Genomic DNA, 22,431 nt, shown 5'->3' with positions numbered 1-22,431 from the left:
ATATATGCTGTTGAGTGACAGAGACTGTAACTTAGCTGTTATCTGCAGTAACTGTACTTTAATGGCCTTAAAACATTAATAAGCAGTCGTGTCCAGGCGGCTGTCATCAGTGTCATGTTGTTGATGAGGCTCTAAAGGTGTCACAGTCACGCTGAACGTCAAAGCCGCTGACGCCGCCTAGTGGAGCGGAAGTGAATCAGTGTCAGTAGTTTTAATGCATGAAAACAAACTAGAAGTGTTTTTGGAGACGGGGTGCGTTTTTAGTTACATATATTTAAAATCAAGTCTGTGATCTTCTTTAAATAGTCTCGAGCAGCAGATAAACATGGAATCTAACGGATGATCAGCTTCACAACTGAAGGGGTAAGAAATAATCAAATGTCCAATGTGTTGAACTGTAGTAGGCATAGAGCACATGGCCGAAATATAAACACAAACAGAAGAAGAGACGAGAGGTCCTACAAATATAGTATTTTACAATTTGTTCATGCTTCAAAGATATTTTTGACGCATATTATCTTTATTATTTAAGTTTAGAGTCAATAATTTATTTCATGTTATGATATTTGCAGACTCGTAAAGCCTATTTTAAAACGACTCATTTTCCAGCTCCTCCTTGTGGACATGAAGTATATCTTACAGAACTGAACCACAAAGAGGGAAAAAGACTCTTACTGGCTGACTTGGATTGCATGGGGAAATGCAAGTTCCATCAAGTTCATCCATCAGTGTCGCAAGTTTCTCTCAAGAAGAAAATTTAAATTAATAAAAGTTTTATTATAAACACATTTTTAACATTTCTAAATATTTTTCTCAGCTGTTTTTTTTAATAATTTAATAATTTATTTTATAATTGTAAGTTAGATGACTTATTGCAAAAGTGAATATTTGAGCACTTTTAACAGCAGACAGCAGCAGAAGGGCATTCAGTTGTCTGAATGTTGCAGTGCTCAATGGAATCATGTGTGCATCTCTGTTCATTATGCAGATACTAATGTTTTATTTCTGCTTGATTTATTTCAGATTCCTGCAATATTTCATAGTTCAAAGCTTTGTCCAGACTAATACATTTCATTTTAATGGCATTTAAAAAGTCCTCATAAATGATTCCCTGCGCTTTCAGAAAACATCTCAGTCCACACTCAGCGAGTGGAATGTAGTGCAGCTTGAAATGCAATGTGTTGCTCTCGCTCTGATTCTACTGCTTCTTACACATTCAGCTTCAGTAAAACAGCAGCATTTCATAATAAATAGCTACACAACTCAGAATGCTTATTTAACTGCTAATGGACAGTAAGAACTTTGACAGATTAACATTCTCTTAAACCATTTAAAAAGTTATGAAATTGAAGTGTTTTTAAAGTTAATATGATTTTCATTATTCTCAAAAGGTAGATGCATTTGGATAAAGTTGCCTACTGCACATTTCAGTCAAGATTTCATTGAGAAAACATTGTCATATGCAAATGAAGTAAATGCTAATGATCAATATGCAATTATTAATTATATTCTAGGTCTATATATGCTATTTTATTGAATGTTTGTTTTAAGTTATAGACCTGTCATTGTAGACCTATACTGGACAGACATTTGACAGTTATAGCATAGGCCTGCTCAAATGATCACTCATGCTACAGCTTGAGAAATGCCATCCAGAGTTCAGAGGAATAATCTTTTAATTTATTATTATTGTATTGAAAATGGGGGAGAAAATGAGCCTTTTTTATTTGCTCATCTGCTTATATTGTAAGATAAGATATTTTCCCCATGTCATCTAATCATTTCACTCATTTCTCTTATAAGTGCAGCGTATTGATAAACACATTGCCACAAGATTGATATCTTCATCAGTGAGGTTAGAATGCCAGCATCATAACTCTAGTAGTTTCATCATCTGGATCTGCTTATAACTGATGTGGTATAAAATGATTGTTGTTAATGAACTCGGTGGCAAACTCCGAGTGTAAACATGCATAAAAGACAAGACAAAAATGGTCAGCAGTCTGTCTGGTGTATGCTGTCTTGTATATATAGATAAGTATGGGTTGTTTGCATGTATTGATACATATTCTGATGTAGATATCCTCTGTCGGCTCATTTAGACTGTTTACATGCTGCTTTATTGCTGAACTCACAGTCAGACCTTCAGAAGAACACATGGATCAGTTGTGACTGTAGGTTTACTGCAGCTAATACAGCTTTTTTTTTTATCATTGCTTAATCACAATTTTTAAATTAATGCTCATTTTGTCAAAACACTACACGATTTATACAGTGCTCAGCATAAATGAGGACAATCCCTTTTGAAAATGAGTATTTGTATTCATTTCTCAGTGAATATAGCTAATATGTTTGGTGCATTTAAACAAGCAGTCATATTGATCAGTTATATGGTCGCTTAGCATCTTGAGAAATAGAAAGATAATACATTTAAATGCACTAAATTAAACTAAATGTTATATTGTTTTGTTTCTCTTGATGTGCCCTAATATGTTATTTGATGTTTTTGTCATTTTTGGACAGTTTTTTTGTTAGATATATTATAATATTTGCACAGATATATTATTGTAAAGCGCCCTGTAGAAAATATGAATTTAAATAAGAGATCTGTGAATACAATAGAATAAACAAAAATACTAAAAATTATTTTGAAAGCACAAATTTATTACATATATCATTATAAAAAAATAGAAATCTGTTAAAGTTTAAAATAAAATAAAGAAAGTGTAGCCTATTATCATTTATTAGGCAAATAAGGAACTAGCCAGCACTTTCAACTTTCCTCAGTCAGAATTTGGGACGCTGAATTTGGTATGACGTAACTTCAGAACGGAAAGTCACGCCATGCCAAATTCAGTACTGACAGCCAACACAGGATTCCGCTTGGTCTTAAAGCCTTTATTGATGAGTTATTTTCACAATTCATTATGGCATAGCAGTCAAAATAGGACAAATGAGCTCGTGTATGGGACAAATTCTGGACCTTTGTCAGTGAGGTCTTTCGAACCACCCAACCCCCCCCCCCCAACCCCCCCCCCCCCCCCCCCCCCCCTGGCTATGGTCCTGTATTGTGGACATATATATTGATATATATTTTGTTAGAAGTACATGAACATATATTCAACAAACAGTAAACACAAAACCAGCACTGCATACTGATGAAAATATTTATTAACATCTCCACATTGTAAAACCATTCAATTCATGCATGCTAAAGATGCATTTTGCGCAGAAAATCTGAACGGTCCAAGTACATAAATTGCAATATTAATAAAAAAGACTCCAGGTCACAAATGTCAGTCCATGGTTTATGATATGATCAATCAAGGTTGCTTGAATTGCATTTAACAAATTTGGTCAGTTTTCTTTGTCCATGTCCTCCTCCAGATCTACCTCTGCGTCTTCCTGCATCATTGCCTTCCATACTTATTCAGGTAAACTCAGCCGTGGCTTTTTTCTAGTGCTTTTAATAATCACAATATGTTTGACCAATAGGTGGCGACAAACAGCCATCAGAAATATTTCACTGAGTAATTCTTCAGAAATCTCATAATAAAAACATAAAGTTTATGAGTGAATTATTGAATCAGTGAATGAGACTAAAAATAAATCTGATGTGTTGTACAAGATTATTAGGTTAGATTTATACATTTAGCATTATCAGCAACAGTAGCAAAGATTTTTCCCAGTATTTGACTACTGAACTTTTTTTATTCAGCTGGTTATTTTTATTTTATTTATTTATTTTTCATTAATATTACAGGTTATGTTTGTTAAAGCCAAATGTTTATTGCAGTAATGTTTTTGTAATAAATGGAAAGCAAATGACATTTCATACATTAATACATTAGGTTTACTTACGATTATATTTCTCTCACCATTTCATTTTCATTTCAAAAGTCACACAAAGCCGCTGAGAAACAGTGTGTGTTGACAACAACAAAAAACGCGTTTCGTCAAGATGTTTGGCACCGTACGCCTTCCGTAGTAACAGGGGGACAATAAAAGGTCTATTCAACAGGTAGTTCCACAAGAGAGCAACTCATAAACAAACTGCCGGCATACTTATAATTACAATTACAAGCTTAAATAATAATCAAGGCATATTTAAATGTGTACTTAAAAGTGCTAAGCTAACAATTTTGCATTGATAAATGACCTTATGGAAACGTACAGGTGAGTCGCGTGACACTCTTGATATTCTAGTGTGTGTGTGTTAAGTTTGTTCAGTTGAGTGGCATCACTGTAACATCATATGCGGGGACTGTAGTGCAATAATCTGACAAAATACTACAGAAGTTTTCCTGCTAAACATGTTTTGGAAAATTCAAACTTAATATTTCATATTTGTGTTAATTTTTTGGTCAAGAAAAATAAAAAAAATGTGCATCTTTTTTATTGTATTTACTCAAGAAAATTTAGGAAAGATTAGAAATTATTTATTAACAAAAACATGAAGTATAATAGAGAAATGAGTTTATTTGATGTACTGTTTTATTCTGATAATGAGAAGTTGAACTGTAAAGCACAACATTTTTAATTTGTTTGTGTTATTATGAAAATACCATATACATAAGAAAAAGTGGGCTCAATGTAACCCAAACTTTTCCCATTTTGTGAATGACTTCAAATGATATGGAAATCTTCTAGAACAATCACAAAACAAAAAGCACTGAAAACCTAATGATCTGAAAACGTTTAATTTCATGTAAAAGTATTTATTTTTCTATATTTTTCTCTTTCAGAAAACTGTAAATATGTAATACCTCTTCTTCTTGTGGCACTGAATCAATAAAAAAGTGAAATAATCTGCATGTGTTGTAGACTCGAGTTTTCAACTTTCATGTTTGTCAGACTGAACCTGAAGCTTGGAGAAGCGGGTGGAAAAATACTCTGGTACTTTCTAACAGATGAGTCGTTAGTGACAAAAAAAGCTGACACTTAAGACTCAATAAAACTTGCCTTTTATTTGATAAATGTGCACAAGGCAGATGACAACAGCTGCTCCACCTCTCCCTCTTGTGGCCAATGAGTGTAACCATATAAACAACATAAAATAAACAAAAGGTGACTTTTATTTATCAGAATATCCAATAAAACAGATTTAGAAAAGCTTAAACCGCTTTAAAGATTAAGTCTGAGGGTAATTCTCATACAACGTCATTTTCCACACAATTATGTTTAAGGTAAATGATAATAACCACAATAAATTACAATAATAATTAATAATTTAAATATATATTTCAAGGAAAATATATTACCATGTTTGAAAAATAGTATATTTTCTAGTATAGCATTTCCTGTTATTTATTTATTTTTTCTTCTGGATGAAGTCCTTACACCTTCAGACGACACTTTAAGCAGAATACTAATATCTTGCAAAATAAATAACTCATAAAATATGATGCACTGTCATCATAACAAATAATAAAGAAATGAGTTTAATATGACGTTACATAACGTTGCATTTTACAGTCACACATGACATGAATATAATTAGTATTGTCATCATTTAAAATGCAGTAAATGGTGATTTCCTTTGTGTATAATAACTGCTATGTTGTTATAAGTTTTCCATTTTTGAGCCAAATGTCAAAACTTTCCTATGGTGTGACCGTCTCAATCATAGTACTGTATATATTGAAAACGTCCAACAAGTTTGGTCATGGAGAAAAAAAATAGTATTAGCACTAATTAAAGATACGATTCCAACAATTAAGATAAATCATGTTATTAAGAGTTGTTTTTCTTATTTTTTTTACTTTGTCGCACTATAGGACATGTTTATGGTACAGTTCAGCTAAAAGACAAAAGGGAATAAAAGAACTGAAAGAACTGATAAAGTTAGTGACCCCTGATATTTTCTCCAACATAAGAAATCAAACTACATAAATATAAATCTATACATTTATTTTGGCAACCATACACACACCCTTTTCATACTGACCCTCTATCATATTATATTAGACATGTTTAACTTGTTAATCGTTTTGAAAACACAACACTGTTTGACTTATTCTTCTCTTCCAGTAACAGGTTTGACTGAATCTTTCTCTGTGTCTCAGATGAGGAGGATGTGAAGCTCAGGATTGGTCATCACATCGTCTACACATCAATCTACAGACAAACATCTCATTTGAATAAAGATTTAATGATGAAAGCCTGATCAATGTGTCAATGTTGTGCCCACTGGTGGATGATTTGTGTATCTGCATGAAAACAGCAAGAGGACAGAAAGTGAAGAGTGTGTAATCCTGCAGCTGTAGAGCAGTTTAAGATCAAGCCTCATTAAAAACACCTGAAGCTGCTAATCAATCAAGCTCATCAGCACTGATAGAAATCTCCTGACTCAACTCTTTTCTTTATTCAAGTAAAAATGAAGATTAAAAAAGTGATGTATAAGTTATTTTCAATCAATTACAGGCTGAAATGAATGAGGTTTTTGGTGACTTTTTTTGTGATTGTTTGCACATTTTAAACAGAAATATGTTTCATGAATGCTGACATTTTTAATTAAAAAATAAGAAGTTTATGTGTGACAGTACATATCCCACTGCTGATATTTTTATATCATATGATGAAAACCTCTAAACACAACTGTCCAAAGCACATGTTCACAGCACAAGCTCAGGTGATAAAGTGTTGTGAGCTCATATTTCACTGTTTACATTAAAACAATCACATGATGATTTACCCAAGATAAATTCATAAAGGCACTAGTGGCCTTAAACAGATTTTCAGGAGGAAAGTCATGGATTTAAATCCTTTGAGTGCAAAAGTTGTTTGATCAAATACAAATCCCTCAGTAAAACTGCTGAACAATCATGTGCTTCATTGGTTAATTTGCTCATTAACTAAATTCAAACCACACAAAGCTTGTGTTAATTCTAGTGCATTTAAAAAAACTGAAATAATACTAAATATTCAATGATCTAAATCCCATCCAAAACACAAATAAAGTTTCTCAGACTCAGCTGCTCGGCTGATCTCACAAACAGTTTTCTGAGTCCTGAGGTCAAATCCAATGATTACTGATTCCAATTTGAGAATCCTTTTGATTTAATTGAAAACACACAATTACAAATGAAGGTCATCAAGAGCGAGGTTTGAACTCGGGTCTCCAAGATTAAAACGCATGACTTAAATAAGCTGAGCTACAGAGTCTGAGGAGAGCATAGTGACTGTAGATTGGCTTTTATTGCACATTTTGTATCACATTTTTGGACAGAAACATCACTACACACAAATACTTCAAAGCACACTAGCAGTCCTTGGTTTCAGTAGCTCAGTTGACTAAACCTCTGCGCTTCAATCTGAGAGTCCTGGGTTCAAATCCTGCTGTTGCTGATGTAAATTTCTAAATTGAGTGCTTTGTATCAATTTTCTGAATTAAAACATGATGTGTGATCTCAGACTCAGTGGCTCAGCTGGTAAAAAATTTGTGGTTTAACTTTAAGGTCAAGGGTTCAAATCCTGCTTATGCTGAAATCAGTGCAAAACGTTTTTTAGCAGTAAACAGCAAAAGATCTCAATGTCACCCTGTCAAAAACACATCTTTTCTCGTCTAGCTCAGTGGCTCAGTTAATTAACACACTATGTTTTAACTTTGGGGTCGTGGGTTGGAATCCTGCTTATGCCAAAATTAGCACAAAATGTTTTATTTATTGATAAAGTGCAAAAGATCTCAATGTCAACCTGTCAAAAACACTTTCCTACTCGTCTGGCTCAGTAGTTCAAATGATTAAAACGCTGTGTTTTAATGTGGGAGTCCTGGGTTCAAACCCTAATTATGCCGAAATGAGTGAAAATTTTCAACACTACTAGAATAAATATCAATACACAGCATACATAACACACAACTCAACACAAGCCACAGTGGTGTAGTGGTTAAAAACATAGACTGGAGTGTCTGATGCAGTAAAGATGTGGGTTCAAACCCCAGATATTACGTCTTTTTCCGGATTTGTCAGGAAACACTCTTTATATTCCACCCGGAAAACACACCCCTCTGGCCTGACTCAGTGGCTCAGTTGGTAAAGCATTAGCCTTTCCTCTTGGAGTCCTGGGTTCAAATCCCACTATTGCATATTGTTGTCATCAAAAAAACACCACCAACATGCGCCAAACACCAGTTCTCAGCGTGTAAGCTACGATGGCACTAGTGGCTAAACACCGTTGGTTGCGGACAAGGTGACGGTTGAGACATGGGTTCGAATCCCACCTAAGAACCTACCTGGGGCGGTAAGACAAACAAGAGGGCAAGTACCTGAAGCTCAAGGACAACTGAGCACAATGTGAAACACGGACCAGAGCATGAAGTGAAACACGGACCAGAGCAAGAATTCACCTGGAGGGGCACACACAAGTAACAGTGGCGGACAAACCTGCGGCGGTAAAACAGGGATCAATGAGGAAGGCCGGACTGAGTAGAGAGGAGGGCTGGAAGAGAAAGGGGCGGATCAGAGAGGAGGAGAGAGAGGTGGATCAGTGACGAGGGGCGGACCAGAGCGAAAGGTGTGGCGAAAAAGAGGGAAAAAAACTTTTTTTTTAAAAAAAAAAAATCATTTTTTTTGACAAAAATAAAAAAAATTGGTATCACCGTGGTGTTTCGAACCCCAGTCTCGTGTGATCAGTTTTGCTCTCACACCATGAGCACTGACCACTAGGCCACCAGGATCTCACACTAACAACTGTTCGGTTGTTATATTTAAAGATCACGCACGATCATGCAGTTACAAAAAAAAAAAGATGAAATAATGATTCTATTTATTAAAAAAATTAAAAATTAATTCTCATTAAAATCCTAAAAAAGTCAAAACATTTCAAAAACACTCAACAGACATAAATAGACTCACCAGCAGTGACAGAATCAACAGAGAATGGGGAAATGGATCTTGTGTTGGTCCAGAAATCACACTATAAAGTGTTCTAAATTAATTCTGCATAAAGAAAAAGACAAAACTGAAGTTAGACCACATTACACAGCCTGACATGGTGCAAAGACACGAGTGTAAGAATACCTAAACTACAGTGTGAAACAAATACAGCAGAAAAAATATTGCACTTCACTACTATAGTGGCAATCAGAATATTTTTAAATGTAATACATTACAAAACTATTCAATTAAGAAAATTTATTAAAATACAACACATCTTTGTGAATAGTTACAGAAAAAAAGACTGAGGATTAGGAATTGCCTAGATGTGCGTTATCTCTTACATAAGCAAGGGTTTGCACTTCCCCTATGGATGATTTATGTCAAGCCATGCAACTTTAAAATTTGTTCAAAGTTTAACTTAAATTCTAGAATTTTATTTTGCATCTGCTTTGTGCACTTTGTGTTAGCAGCGTATCGCTAGTTATTAAATAACAATGTTAATCTTACAGACAAATACTTATGCATTACCTGTCACTCAGCAGATGTCCATCATTACAGTCAATGTCTGACCACATGCTTCTGCTGGACCAAACACACCCTTTATTCTGTAAAGGAAAGACAAATAAACTTTTAAAAACACTTCATATCAAAGTTCAATTTACTCTGTCATCTGACATGCTCAACACAACACTACTTTAGGTTAGAGAAAACACAACAGCTTATTTGTTCTACCTAATAAGCTTTAGAAAAATCTCCATCCTAAATTCACATGACAATAACAGGAAGTTCATCAAGAGAGCAACATGTAAACAGTCTTTGTGAAACCTTCATAAAGGTGAGACTGCCTTCATACACATTTCATTAATAAATATCTATTTCTCCTGGGTTAAAGTTATATTTGAACAGAGAATGACTGACAAGAGCAGCATCACCATACTCCAGCAAACAAATAAAAACACCTATTCGACATGTCAATAATTATTTAAATACAATTTAAGACTGAAACACACCATAATATATAATATAACTGATCTATAATGATCGCTAACGACTTTAAAAGAGGAAAATCACTAATTAAGTGTGGATACTTACAGGTGACCAGAGTGACATGCTTGATGCTTGACTTCACAGCGTGTCGTTTGTTATTAACGTTATTGATGGGCTGAAATATATGCTGTTGAGTGACAGAGACTGTAACTGAGCTATCATCTGCAGTAACTGTACTTTAATGGCCTTAAAACATGAATAAGCAGTCGTGTCGAGGCGGCTGTTATCAGCGTCATGTTGTTGATGAGGCTCTAAAGGTGTCACAGTCACGCTGAACGTCAAAGCCGCTGACGCCGCCTAGTGGAGCGGAAGTGAATCAGTGTCAGTAGTTTTAATGCATGAAAACAAACTAGAAGTGTCTTTGGAGACGGGGTGCGTTTTTAGTTTAATATATTTTAAATCAAGTCTGTGATCTTCTTTAAATAGTTTCGAGCAGCAGATAAACATGGAATCTAACGGATGATCAGCTTCACAACTGAAGGGGTAAGAAATAATCAAATGTCCAATGTGTTGAACTGTAGTAGGCATGGCCGAAATATAAACACAAATAATAAGAGACAAGAAGTCCTACAATACTATTTTACTAGTTGTTTATGCTTCAAATATATACTTTTGACTCAAAGTTATCTTTATTATTTAAGTTCAGAATCAATCATTTATTTTATGTTATGATATTTGCAGACTCCTAAAGCCTATTTTAAAACGACTCATTTTCCAGCTCCTCATGAAGTATATCTTACAGAACTGAACCACAAAGAGGGAAAAAGACTCTTACTGGCTGACTTGGATTCCATGGGGAAATACAATCCTGTTTCTATCAAGTTCATCCATCAGTGTCGCAAGTTTCTCTCGAGAAGAAGAGAATTTAAAATAGTAAAAGTTTTGTTATAAACATATATTTTTTTACATTTTTAAAATATTTTTGTCAGCTGTTTTTTATCATTTCAGCATTTTAAAAAAAATCATTTTAAGTTAGATGACTTATTGCAAAAGTGAATATTTGAGCGCTTTTAACAGCAGCAGAAGGGCATTCAGTTGTCTAAATTTTGCAGTGCTCAATGGAATCAAGTGTGCATCTCTGTTCATTATGCAGATACTAATGTTTTATTTCTGCTTGCAATCATATATTTGCAATAATTTACAAAGTTTAAAGCTTTGTCCAGACTACTACATTTTCATTTAATTCCCTTTATTTACTGAAAACATCTCAGTCCACACTACATGACTGAAATGTAGAGCAGCTTGAAATGCAACTGGTTGCTCTTGCTTTGATTATACTCCCTCCTGTGGATGCAGCTTCAGTAAAACGGCAGAATTTAATAATAAATAGCTACACCACTCAGAATGCTTATTTCAACTGCTAATCGACAGTAAGAAATATTCACTTAAATCATTTAAAAAGTTAAAGTTAATATGATTTTGAATTATTCTTTTTTTTTTTAAAGTAGATGCATAGATTAAAAATGTTGCCTATTACACATCGACTCAAGATTGCATTGAGAAAACATTGCCACAGGCATATTAAGTGAATGCTAATGATCAATATGCAATTATTAATTATAATCTTGACCTATGCTTTATTGTTTGTTTTACGTTATAGACCTGTCATTGTAGACCTATACTGGACAGACATTTGACAGTTATAACATAGACCTGCTCAAATGATCGCTCATGCTACAGCTTGAGAAATGCCATCCAGAGTTGAAACAATCTTTTAATTTATTATTTTTAATTATTATTGTTGTATTGAAAATGGGGAGAAAAATAATGCAGTTTTTCGATTTGCCCCATCTGCTAAGCTTTTCCAACATGTCATCTAATTTCTCACTCATTTCTTTAAAGTGCAACATATTGGAAACATATTGTCACAAGATTATATCTTCATCAGTGAGGTTAGAAAAAGGTGGCCAGCATCATAACTCTAGTAGTTTCATCATCTGGATTGGCTCATAACTGATACTGTAGTACTGATAGCTAAATATTGTCCTATCCTAATAAATACATCAATGAAAAGCTTATTTATTCAGTTTTCAAGTGAAGTATAAATCACAATAATAATCAAAAAGACTGTTTGTGTGGTCCAGGGTCACAAATATCAGTCCATGGTTTACAATGTGATCAATCAAGGTTGCTTGAATCGCATCTGACAAATTTGGTTCTGTCTTCTTTGTCTACGTCCTCCTCCAGATCTACCTCTACCTGCGACATTGCCTTCCATACTTATTCAGGTAAACTCAGCTGTGGCTTTTTTAGTGCTTTTAATAATTACATTATTTAACCAATAGAAGGCGACAAACAGCCATCAGAAATATTTCACTGAATAATTCTTCAGAAATGACACATCTCGTAATGAAACATTAAGTTTTATGAGTGAATTATTAAATTAGTAATTGAAAATGAGACAAAAAAATAAATATGATGTGCTGTATAAGATGTTAGATTTATACATTTAGCATGATCAGCAACAGTAGCAAAGGTAATTTTTCACAGTATTGAGTATTAAACTTTTTTATTCAGCTGATTATTTCTTGATTTTATCTTTATTAGAATGGCAGGTTTTAAATTGTGTTTGTTAAAAGCAAACGTTTCTTGCAAAGCAAGTTCTTATAAGCAAATGACATTTGTCTCTTCCCTTTTTCACTGATCCCAAAAATTGTCCGATCAGTGACTCAAATCATAGTGTGATCCGAACCATGAGATCTGTGATCCGTTACACCACTAATGATAAATATCTGTGTCAAAGGCATTCATGTGTGTTTGATATTTTACAAATCATTGTGTGTAATGTTTTGCAAAAAGTATGAAGCTGACAATGTGCTTACAGTTGTGCAAATCTAAGCTGGTGTTTTGCTCCCTGAGTGTAAGGTTTTGTTCAATTGTGGCCAGTAAAACTTTTAGTGTGTTAGCAATTGAAAAAAAACAATGTACTGTCCTGATGTTTGTTAATAGTGTCAGTTTAGTGTGTGAATCTGCAGTGTTTCGCTTCTCATGAAAACCATCACATATAGAAAGACATTCATTGCTTTATGTCTGCATTTGCTCTGCAGAATCAATGGTGTGTCTGGAGCTTCACACTCATCCAGCAGAAGCATGTGGACTGTAATGATGCTCATCTGCTGATGGACAGGTCTGACTTCTCACTGGGCCTTTTTTGGAGATGCAGTACAGCGACTGTTGAGTATCGATATTTCTGCCATAATGCAATTTGTGCTGGATACCTTTATTTAATACCCTAACTAAATAAAGAAACCAGAATCTTCTCTTGGCTATATTTATTAGCTAGAGCTTTGTTTAGGATCATTCATTCATTCATTCATTTTCTGTTGCTTTTCCGGGGCCTGGTCGCGGGGGCAGCAGTTTTAGGAGAGAACCCCAGATTTCCCTCTCCCCAGACACTTCCTCCAGCTCCTCCAGATCCCGAGGCGTTGCCAGGCCAGCCGAGAGACATAGTCCCTCCAGCGTGTCCTGTGTCTTCCCCGAGGCCTCCTCCCGGTTGGACATGCCTATGTATGCGTCCAGGAAGCATCTGAAACAGATGCCCGAGCCACCTCAGCTGACTTCTCTCGATGTGGAGGAGCAGCGGCTCTACTCCCAGCTCCTCCCGGGTGTTAGAGCTCTTCACCCTATCCATAAGAGTGCGCCCTGCCACCCTTCGAAGGAAACTAATTTTGGCCGCTTGTATCCGAGATCTTGTCTTTTCAGTCATGACCCACAGCTCATGACCATAGGTGAGAGTAGGAACGTAGATTGACCGGTAAATCAAAAGCTTTGCCTTTCGGATCTGCTCCTTCTTTACCACAACGGACCGGTACATTGACCATACTGCTGCCGCTGCACCAATCCGCCTGTCAATCTCCCGTTACATTCTTCCCTCACTCGTGAACAAAACCCTGAGATACTTAAGCTCCTGTTTAGGAACAACTTTTTGTAATGTTGTTCAAGGAATAATTAGATTTATACCTTACCACACATTGTATCTTGATGGGTTCTGCGAATTAAGCCAATGTCCACTCCAGTGAAGAAAATTTATAAAAAATACAACTTTATTAATAAATTAAATCCAGTGAAAAAGAATAAAACAAATACAAGAACAAAACAAAATGCTTTAAATTTATTCTTATTTGAGAAAAAAGAACTTACAGTATACAGAAGTCAGTTAAGCATGCTGCTGGTTTGTATGTCCCAGCCTTTTATACACTATTCCAGCCTTTGAATACAGGTTGGCCTTTAATGTTATAAGTTGCATAAGTGTTACTGCTGATTTGCTTGGGTATAACTATATCAAGATAGCTTGTAGTATATCTATATCAAGGTAGCTTGTAGTATATCTATATGAAGGTAGCTTGTAGTATATCTATATGAAGGTAGCTTGTAGTATATCTACATTTAATTCATATTTCAGTTTAGTTTTTGAAAGTTTCATGAATGGTTTGGTTAGTTTTAGTTCAGTTTTTATTGTGTGAACACATTTCTATTTAGTTTCCATATATTTAGTTTGAGTAATTCTAGTTTTACAGAGTTAACAGAACACGACAGCAATGTTGGCACAGCTTACATTATCTTGTGTGCAAACCTTAACTTGTGTGTGAAACTTATTCATATTAATAAGTTTATATGCAGCTAAACATGCCAAGTTTATATTATATTTGGTGGATGAAGAAAACACGGAGCAGATGTTTTATGTTTTTTGTACATTAACATGTGCTTGAAATGTGCATCACAGATTTTGTCCAACAGCCGCAGGTCAGATTTTCTGTCATAAATGAGAGCTTATTAAATCTGAAAATTATCATTTATTTTGCCTAATTATTTAGTCTCTGTTGATTTTCAGTGACTCTTGTTAGTTCTAGTTTTTATTGTATATATGTATGTATGTATGTATGTATGTATGTATGTATATGCATGTATATGCTAGTAAAGTTTATATATATTTCAGTTGTGCACCACTGTTAATTATAAAGGTTTGAGTGACATTTTATACAGTTAAAACCTTTTGGTTTAAAATTTGGTATGTAATACTCTTTCTAACTTTTTTAAGCTCAACATTTTAGAGATAAACTACAGCAGCTGTCACTGAAACTAAGCACAACTATAACAAACACACCTACAGCCACATGAGCTCTGTGGTGTAGAGGATAATCACTTGACTTTAAATGTGAAAGGCTGGATTCAAATCCCCAAAACAACAGTTTTTCATCATATTCACACACAACTTTCAATAAAACAGAACAAAACAGCACTGAAGTCTGGAGGCTGAGTGGCTCAGCTAATAGAGTGTTGTGTGTTTGTTTGGAAGACCTGAGTTTGAATCTCGTTATTGCTTATGTTAAAACCATGAGCTGCATTACATTCATCAAAGAGTCTGAAACAACGCTCCTCAATGTGTAAACCACAGTGGCTCCACTGACTCGACGAATGAAGAGAACATAATGGAGTAACAGGTTTGAGCCCAGCTCATACAGCACTGTAATTTTATTGTGTATTTACAGGGCACACGACAGATGCAGACTGAAATATAACTTTCTTCAGGTGTTCAGACACAAGATCTGTGATTCACAGGTAAGAGCACTGCCTTGCTGATTCAGAGGGTGCTGGTTTGAGCCAGATCTCTGCGATATGAGGAAAATCTTGTGATGGTATTGTTGTCTTAGCAATTTTATTAATAATTCGTCATACACGGACTGGCCACAATAGTGAGCTAATAATCACAAACGTTCAACAACAAACAAGAGATAATGAATACGTATCGAGTACACAGAAGGGAAAGTGCAGATCTTCATCCGCTCCACTAGGCGGCGAAAGCGGTTTCACGTTCAGTCTGACTCGCAGCTTCAGGTGTTTGTTTGACAACAAGGAGCGCGTGATGACAGACACCAAAACAAAACACGTGCAGTTTGATTTAAATACACAATTTACAGATGACAGCTTAGCGACAGACTCTTAATGTGTTTAAACAGCACATATTCCAGCTCAACAGCAAATTAAACCTGCGGAATCTGCGATAAAGAGGAGGAATGGAGTGAAGAGACTCACCTGTAAGTGTCATTTCTCTTTAAGTCATTGTTTTGCTTGTAAATTGCCTGACACGAGCTGTGCAACAGTCTTTAGACATTTTATAATAATCATTGGTATATATTTTACTGATATGTTGTGAAAGACTCGTCTGTCAGTTTATTTATATTTACATGATGATGGATGAAATATGTTGAATACTGTAAGATTAAATGATTTTGATGGTGTCTTTAACCTACAGTTTATTACAAGGAGGATTTGGTATTGAAAATGAGCTTGATTGAAGGTTGTCTCAGCTTCCATGATGATTATCAGACTTTGTTTACATCTTTCTTGCTAATGTCACTGTCAGACTTTGTTTATATATATTTTAAGGAGTAGAATTGTGATGTTTATATTGTAAAGCTGCATAAATCTGGACTTACGCTTGTTAAAAAAGTCAATTAAAGAGTTTTTGTAGAGCTGCAGTGTTTAATACTGTAGCTGTCAAATAGACAATATCTATCTATCTATATATGTCATCTTATGTTTATGAGCTGTTACGTTGGTGAAGTGATGAATTCTGATGTTTTAGATGTGTTTTCTGCACTAAAGTGTTTATTTGTGTGTTTCCTCTCCAGAATGAAGGTTGTGTTTGGACTGTACAGCCAACAGAATCAGAGCTCTGGACATTTGACAGCCATGGACTGTAAGGATGGACATCTGCTGCTGGACAGGTGAGACCCGCACCTTGTGTTTGAGGTTTGGTGTGTCGGTTACCATCATTTTCTTTCTGGAGGATCGTCCCTCTGGAAAGGAAATGATGGTAACCGAAACGGGTGGAGAAGGGACGGGGACCCAAAATTTTATACAGCTAAATTTAATTTTGTAGTAAAAAGCAGCATAACCCCTGCTGTACATGGCCCCGTAGGTCAGGGTGGGACCCGACCCATCCCACCCCTTCTTTCACACCACACTCACACATATCGCAGTGATCTGGCTGGGATTGAACCAGCAACCTCTTAACCCATGAGGCATTGCTCTACCACTGAGCCACAGATCACATAAAGAATGATGTGCTGGAACTCATGTTTGACTATTATTTCACTTCCTGATGTGCAATAAATGAGCAGAACTGGGCTTTGAACCCAAGTCTTTACGACAGCCTTCAGCATGGAGGACATGTGTTCAGCCAGTGGCACCACTGTGGCATTCACTTTTATTTGAGGAGTTTAGTAAAGTTTGTCAGATATAATCCAGTTATTTCATCTATGTAATAATGAGATTTGAACCCAGGACTCCTCGATGACGACACAATAAACAGCACAGCATTCTAACCAGTGAGCCACAGATCTGTTAAATGAACACATGCTGGAACTTATATTTACTCTGATTTCACAATTATTCTGTTAAAATCATAAGTTAAAGTGAGATTTGAACCCACAACTCCATCACCAGAGAACATGTGTTTAACCACTTGCTCCACTGCATGTTTGGACACTTACTTGGATTTCATCACCAACATTGATCACAATCAAAAGTGGGATCTGAACCCATGAAATGATTAACAGAGAATACATTTAACCCCATGCGCCACTGTGACTTTCATGTAAATTGCTGGTGTTTTGGACACTCTGTTGCATTTAATGACATCTCTCCTGCCATTTAAATATTAGATTTAGACACACAAATCTAACAAGTGTTGGATTTAAAAGTGAGGTTTAATTTCCAATTCAGTAACAGAGAGAGCGGCTGATTATCCACTGAGACAGAGCCTGTGATGAGTGCAGGAGATTTTCACACACTTTTTTTATTCAGTTTGAGTTTCTGCCTCCTGATAATCCAATCATTTCAGTCTATTATCTGTGTAAGTATGTGTGACAAAGTTATTTCTACTGTACGAGCAATTTTTTTTGTAACATTTGCCTTAAAGCTTCTTGTTAGCTGAAGGTCCTTCATTAACAGTCTCAGGTGTTTTGAATCAGGTTGGAGGTGAACTGGAGAGTGGATCTTCAGGATCAGGATCAGACAACTGCTTGAGAGAAAAAAGGCTCAATTTAATTCAGTTTTCATGTATTAATGCAGATCCACATATTGTCCACAAGATGGAGCTGAAACACTGATCTGATCTCAATCATCAACTTATTTAATGGCAGCTTTATTTAAAACAGAGATGCATGTCATCAGATCAGTGTTTCAGCTCCATCTTGTGGACAATATGTAGATCTGCATTAATACATGAAAACTGAATTAAATCGAGCCTTTTTTTTCTCTAAAGCAGTTGTCTGATCCTGATCCTGAAGATCCACTCTCCAGTTCACCTCCAACCTGATTCAAAACACCTGAGACTGTTAATGAAGGATCTTCAGCTAACAAGAAGCTTTAAGCAAATCTGACACAGTCTGTAATTCAAACAATCTTAAAAGATTTATTTGACTAAACTATGAAAGTTGTTTACAAATCATGTGTGTGTTTTTAGTGTGATTGTGATTTGGAAATAAGAATAAAAGTGTATTTGCTATTCTTTATTCAATTCATTCATTTATTTGACCATTTTTATATTTATTAGTTGTGCTTGTGGCATTTTAAGGTCATCTAAAAATTACTCGTACAGCAGAAATAACTTTGACATACACAGATAATAGACTGAGATGATTGGATTATCAAGAGCCAGGAACTCAAACTGAAGAAAAAAGTGTGTGAAAATCTCCTGCACTCATCACAGGCTCTGTCTCAGTGGATAATCAGGTGCACTCTCTGTGCTGAGGTCTGGAAATTAAATCTCACTTGATAGAGTCATGGGTTAAAATCTCACTTTTAAATGTGATGATAGATGTCATCAAATTCAACAAAGTGTTCAAAACACAAGCGTTTCACATGAAAGTCACAGTGGTGCATGTGGTTAAATGTGTTCACTGTTGTGAGTTCAAATCCCTCTTTAAATTATTCTTATTAAATCTGACAAAGTCTCAAAAACATGTACGTTCAGTATCATAGCCACAGTGGTGCATGTGATTAAAAATCTTCTCTCATGATGTTGGAGTCGTGGGTTCAAATCCTGCTTCAGCCTGTTTTAACAAAATTGTTGTAAAATCAGAGTGAAATAAAAGTTCCAGCATAAGTTCAGTCAACTGTTCTGTGGCTCAGTGGTTAGAGCGTTGTGTTGTGATCGAGAAGTCCTGAGTTCAAATCTCATTATTTCAATCATTAAATAACTGGATTATATCTGACAAACTTTACTAAACTCCTGCATTAAGAGTGAAAGCTGCAGTGGTGCTACTGACTGAACACATGTCCTCTATGCTGAAAGCTGTTGTAAAGACTTGGGTTCAAAGCCCAGCTCTGCTCATTTATTGCACATCAGGAAGTGAAATAATAGTCAAATATGAGTTCCAGCACATCATTCTTTATGTGATCTGTGGCTCAGTGGTAGAGCAATGCCTCATGGGTTAAGAGGTCGCTGGTTCAATCCCAGCCAGATCACTGCGATATGTGTGAGTGTGGTGTGAAAGAAGGGGTGGGATGGGTCGGGTCCCACCCTGACCTACGGGGCCATGTACAGCAGGGGTTATGCTGCTTTTTACTACAAAATTAAATTTAGCTGTATAAAAATTTGGGTCCCCGTCCCTTCTTCACCCGTTTCGGTTACCATCATTTCCTTTCCAGAGGGACGACCCTCCAGAAAGAAAATGATGGTAACCGACACACCAAACCTCAAACACAAGGTGCGGGTCTCACCTGTCCAGCAGCAGATGTCTGTCCTTACAGTCCATGGCTGTCAAATGTCCAGAGCTCTGATTCTGTTGGCTGTACAGTCCAAACACAACCTTCATTCTGGGGAGGAAACACACAAATAAACACTTTACTGCAGAAAACACATCTAAAACATCAGAATTCATCACTTCACCAACATAACAGCTCATAAACATAAGATGACATATATAGATAGATAGATATTGTCTATTTGACAGCTACAGTATTTGAACACTGAGGCTCTACAAAAGCTTACTAGTTGACCTTTTCAAACAAGCATTTAACAAGGAATTTAACAAGCTGTTCAGTCATTTTATAAGCAAAATAGTGATTTTAAGAGAAATGACACTTACAGGTGAGTCTCTTCACTCCATTCCTCCTCTTTATCGCAGATTCCGCTGGTTTAAATTGCTGTTGAGCTGGAATATGTGCTGTTTAAACACATTAAGAGTCTGTCGCTAAGCTGTCATCTGTAAATTGTGTATTTAAATCAAACTGCACGTGTTTTGTTTTGGTGTCTGTCATCACGCGCTCCTTGTTGTCAAACAAACATCTGAAGCTGTGAGTCAGACTGGACGTGAAACCGCTTTCGCCGCCTAGTGGAGCGGATGAAGATCTGCGCTTTCGCTTCTGTGTACTCGATAGACTTTAGGTATTAAAAAGACTTTGAACTGGGGCTTGATTTTTGTACATTTGCAAACGAATCCTCGATTTATTCAGGAGCTGAACACGCTGATGTGTTAAGATAGTGCTAAATGTCCAAGCCTCAAGTGTAAACACTCAAAACGGGACAAAATATTTTCCAGAAAGTGTCCAATCAGCAGGTCTGTTGCTCAATGGTTAGCTCGTAGCTTGTATATCTACATGAAGGTAGCTTGTAGTATATCTATATAAGGTCGCTTGTAGTATATCTCTAAATATGTGAATCAACATTTGGCCAGTTCATTAGGGTTTTCCACCAAAGTCATACTATTTAGCTGGTGAAGGATATCTTCTTTTGGTGGTAACGTTCCCATGTCTCCTCCAATGCTGCGATTGTAGTAATTGGTTTGAACTGTTATTTGGACCGTATCCTCCTTTAGCGGCAGCAGATGGCTGACCCACTTCAGTACGCTAACTCTCTGTCGGAGGCGCCTCTCTCATCTCTTATGCTTCTTCTAATTTCTAATAGCTGTTTTTATAAGCACGTGAACGTCCGAATATATAAGTGAAGTTCTGTGTCTCTTTCCAGTTATTGTGATTAAACCATGCAGGCACCACAAGTTAGGTGTTAGCTTTCACAACCTCTTTGAAACATTTACCAGCATTTACAGTGCATCAGCAGATGTTATTTCATCTTGTGGATCTTGCAGATCTACATATTAGTGCAAATAGTGTCTTTTGCATTAATTGAGCCTAATCACACTCCATAAACTCCTGCCTAAACAGAAACGTTACTTAATCTCCACTGATGCATTTTTTCATTATTACCTGTGTATGCTCTGTAGAGTGTGGATTTGCAAACTGGATCTACTGTTACTTTGCATTCCTTGTGCAGCTTGCCTTGTGGTTATGTTACCTAAGACTTACCTAAGGTTTGAGCACTGTTTGCGGTATGGCTACCTCCTTTGTCTACTCTTATCTGTTACTCAGGCTGCTCTTGACCCTACTGTGTGGCTAAAGTATGGAAAACATCGACTTAAATCTGTCATTGAGTTTTGAGTGTGAAGGCATTGCATGAAGGTCCATGAGATTCACTGATGTAAATGCTGGTAAAGTTTTTGAGGAGGTTGTGGAAGCTAGTGCTTTCGAGGTATCGATATACAACAATCACTGTACCGGATGTGCTTTCGACATCTGTTAAAAAGTCTTGTGTTTGTGTTCTTTAATGTGGCAGTCACCATCTTTTCCTTTTGGAGAGTCTCTTCTCTGGAAAGCAAATGTTTTCAACACTTTTTGTTGTTGTTTTTTTTACAGGCAAAAGCGAAACGACTGCTGGTCATGATTCTGGAGGTCAGCGGAGACGCCATGATTCCCCACACCTTCTCACTCACTGTTCAACTGTTATGTTCCCTGTTGTTACACACAAAAACAACTGTTCAAGTTACAGGTCCAGCATGCTGAGTTGGGTCTTGAATCACCTGGACTCCAACAAAACCTCATCTTCATTTACCCAGCAGAGCCACCATGGCTTTCACAATGAGTGTGTTGGAGACACTTTGATGGATGCTGATGATGGAGCTCATGAGTTATTATAGTGTTTCATTTTTAAATTGGTTTCATTTAACAATCATATTTTTACATTGAATTGTTTACATGAATGGTTTGGTTAGTTTTAGTTCAGTTTTTATTGTGTGAACACATTTCTATTTAGTTTCCATATATTTAGTTTGAGTAATTCTAGTTTTACAGAGTTAACAGAACACGACAGCAATTTTGGCACAGCTTACATTATCTTGTGTGCAAACCTTAACTTGTGTGTGAAACTTATTCATATTAATAAGTTTATATGCAGTTAAACATGCCAAGTTTATATTATATTTGGTGGATGAAGAAAACACGGAGCAGATGTTTTATGTTGTTTGTACATTAACATGTGCTTGAAATGTGCATCACAGATTTTGTCCAACAGCCGCAGGTCAGATTTTCTGTCATAAATGAGTGCTTATTAAATCTGAAAATTATCATTTATTTTGGCTAATTATTTAGTCTCTGTTGATTTTCAGTGACTCTTGTTAGTTCTAGTTTTTATTGTATATATGTATGTATGTATGTATGCATG

General features: G+C 36.0%; 3 long non-coding RNA genes across 3 annotated transcripts; 2 read left to right on the top strand and 1 right to left on the bottom strand.

The window, feature by feature from the left end:
- Positions 1–3,898: 3,898 nt before the first annotated feature.
- On the top strand, positions 3,899–6,166 carry LOC130222514 (uncharacterized). Its single transcript, XR_008836493.1, has 2 exons — positions 3,899–4,008; positions 6,031–6,166. It is a non-coding gene; the product is annotated as an uncharacterized LOC130222514 (long non-coding RNA).
- LOC130222515 (uncharacterized) lies at positions 6,129–10,163 on the bottom strand. Its single transcript, XR_008836494.1, has 4 exons — positions 9,972–10,163; positions 9,408–9,484; positions 8,856–8,939; positions 6,129–6,209 (listed from the first exon to the last, which is right to left on the bottom strand). It is a non-coding gene; the product is annotated as an uncharacterized LOC130222515 (long non-coding RNA).
- Positions 10,164–15,754: 5,591 nt separating this feature from the next.
- On the top strand, positions 15,755–21,931 carry LOC130223053 (uncharacterized). The gene is made up of 3 exons (XR_008836562.1): positions 15,755–15,961; positions 16,559–16,654; positions 21,627–21,931. It is a non-coding gene; the product is annotated as an uncharacterized LOC130223053 (long non-coding RNA).
- Positions 21,932–22,431: the final 500 nt, after the last annotated feature.

This window comes from Danio aesculapii, chromosome 4, assembly GCF_903798145.1.
Source record: "Danio aesculapii chromosome 4, fDanAes4.1, whole genome shotgun sequence".
Taxonomy (NCBI): domain Eukaryota; kingdom Metazoa; phylum Chordata; class Actinopteri; order Cypriniformes; family Danionidae; genus Danio; species Danio aesculapii.
The sequence above is the reverse complement of the archived record's forward strand: the minus strand, read 5'-3'. Positions and strand labels throughout refer to the sequence as shown.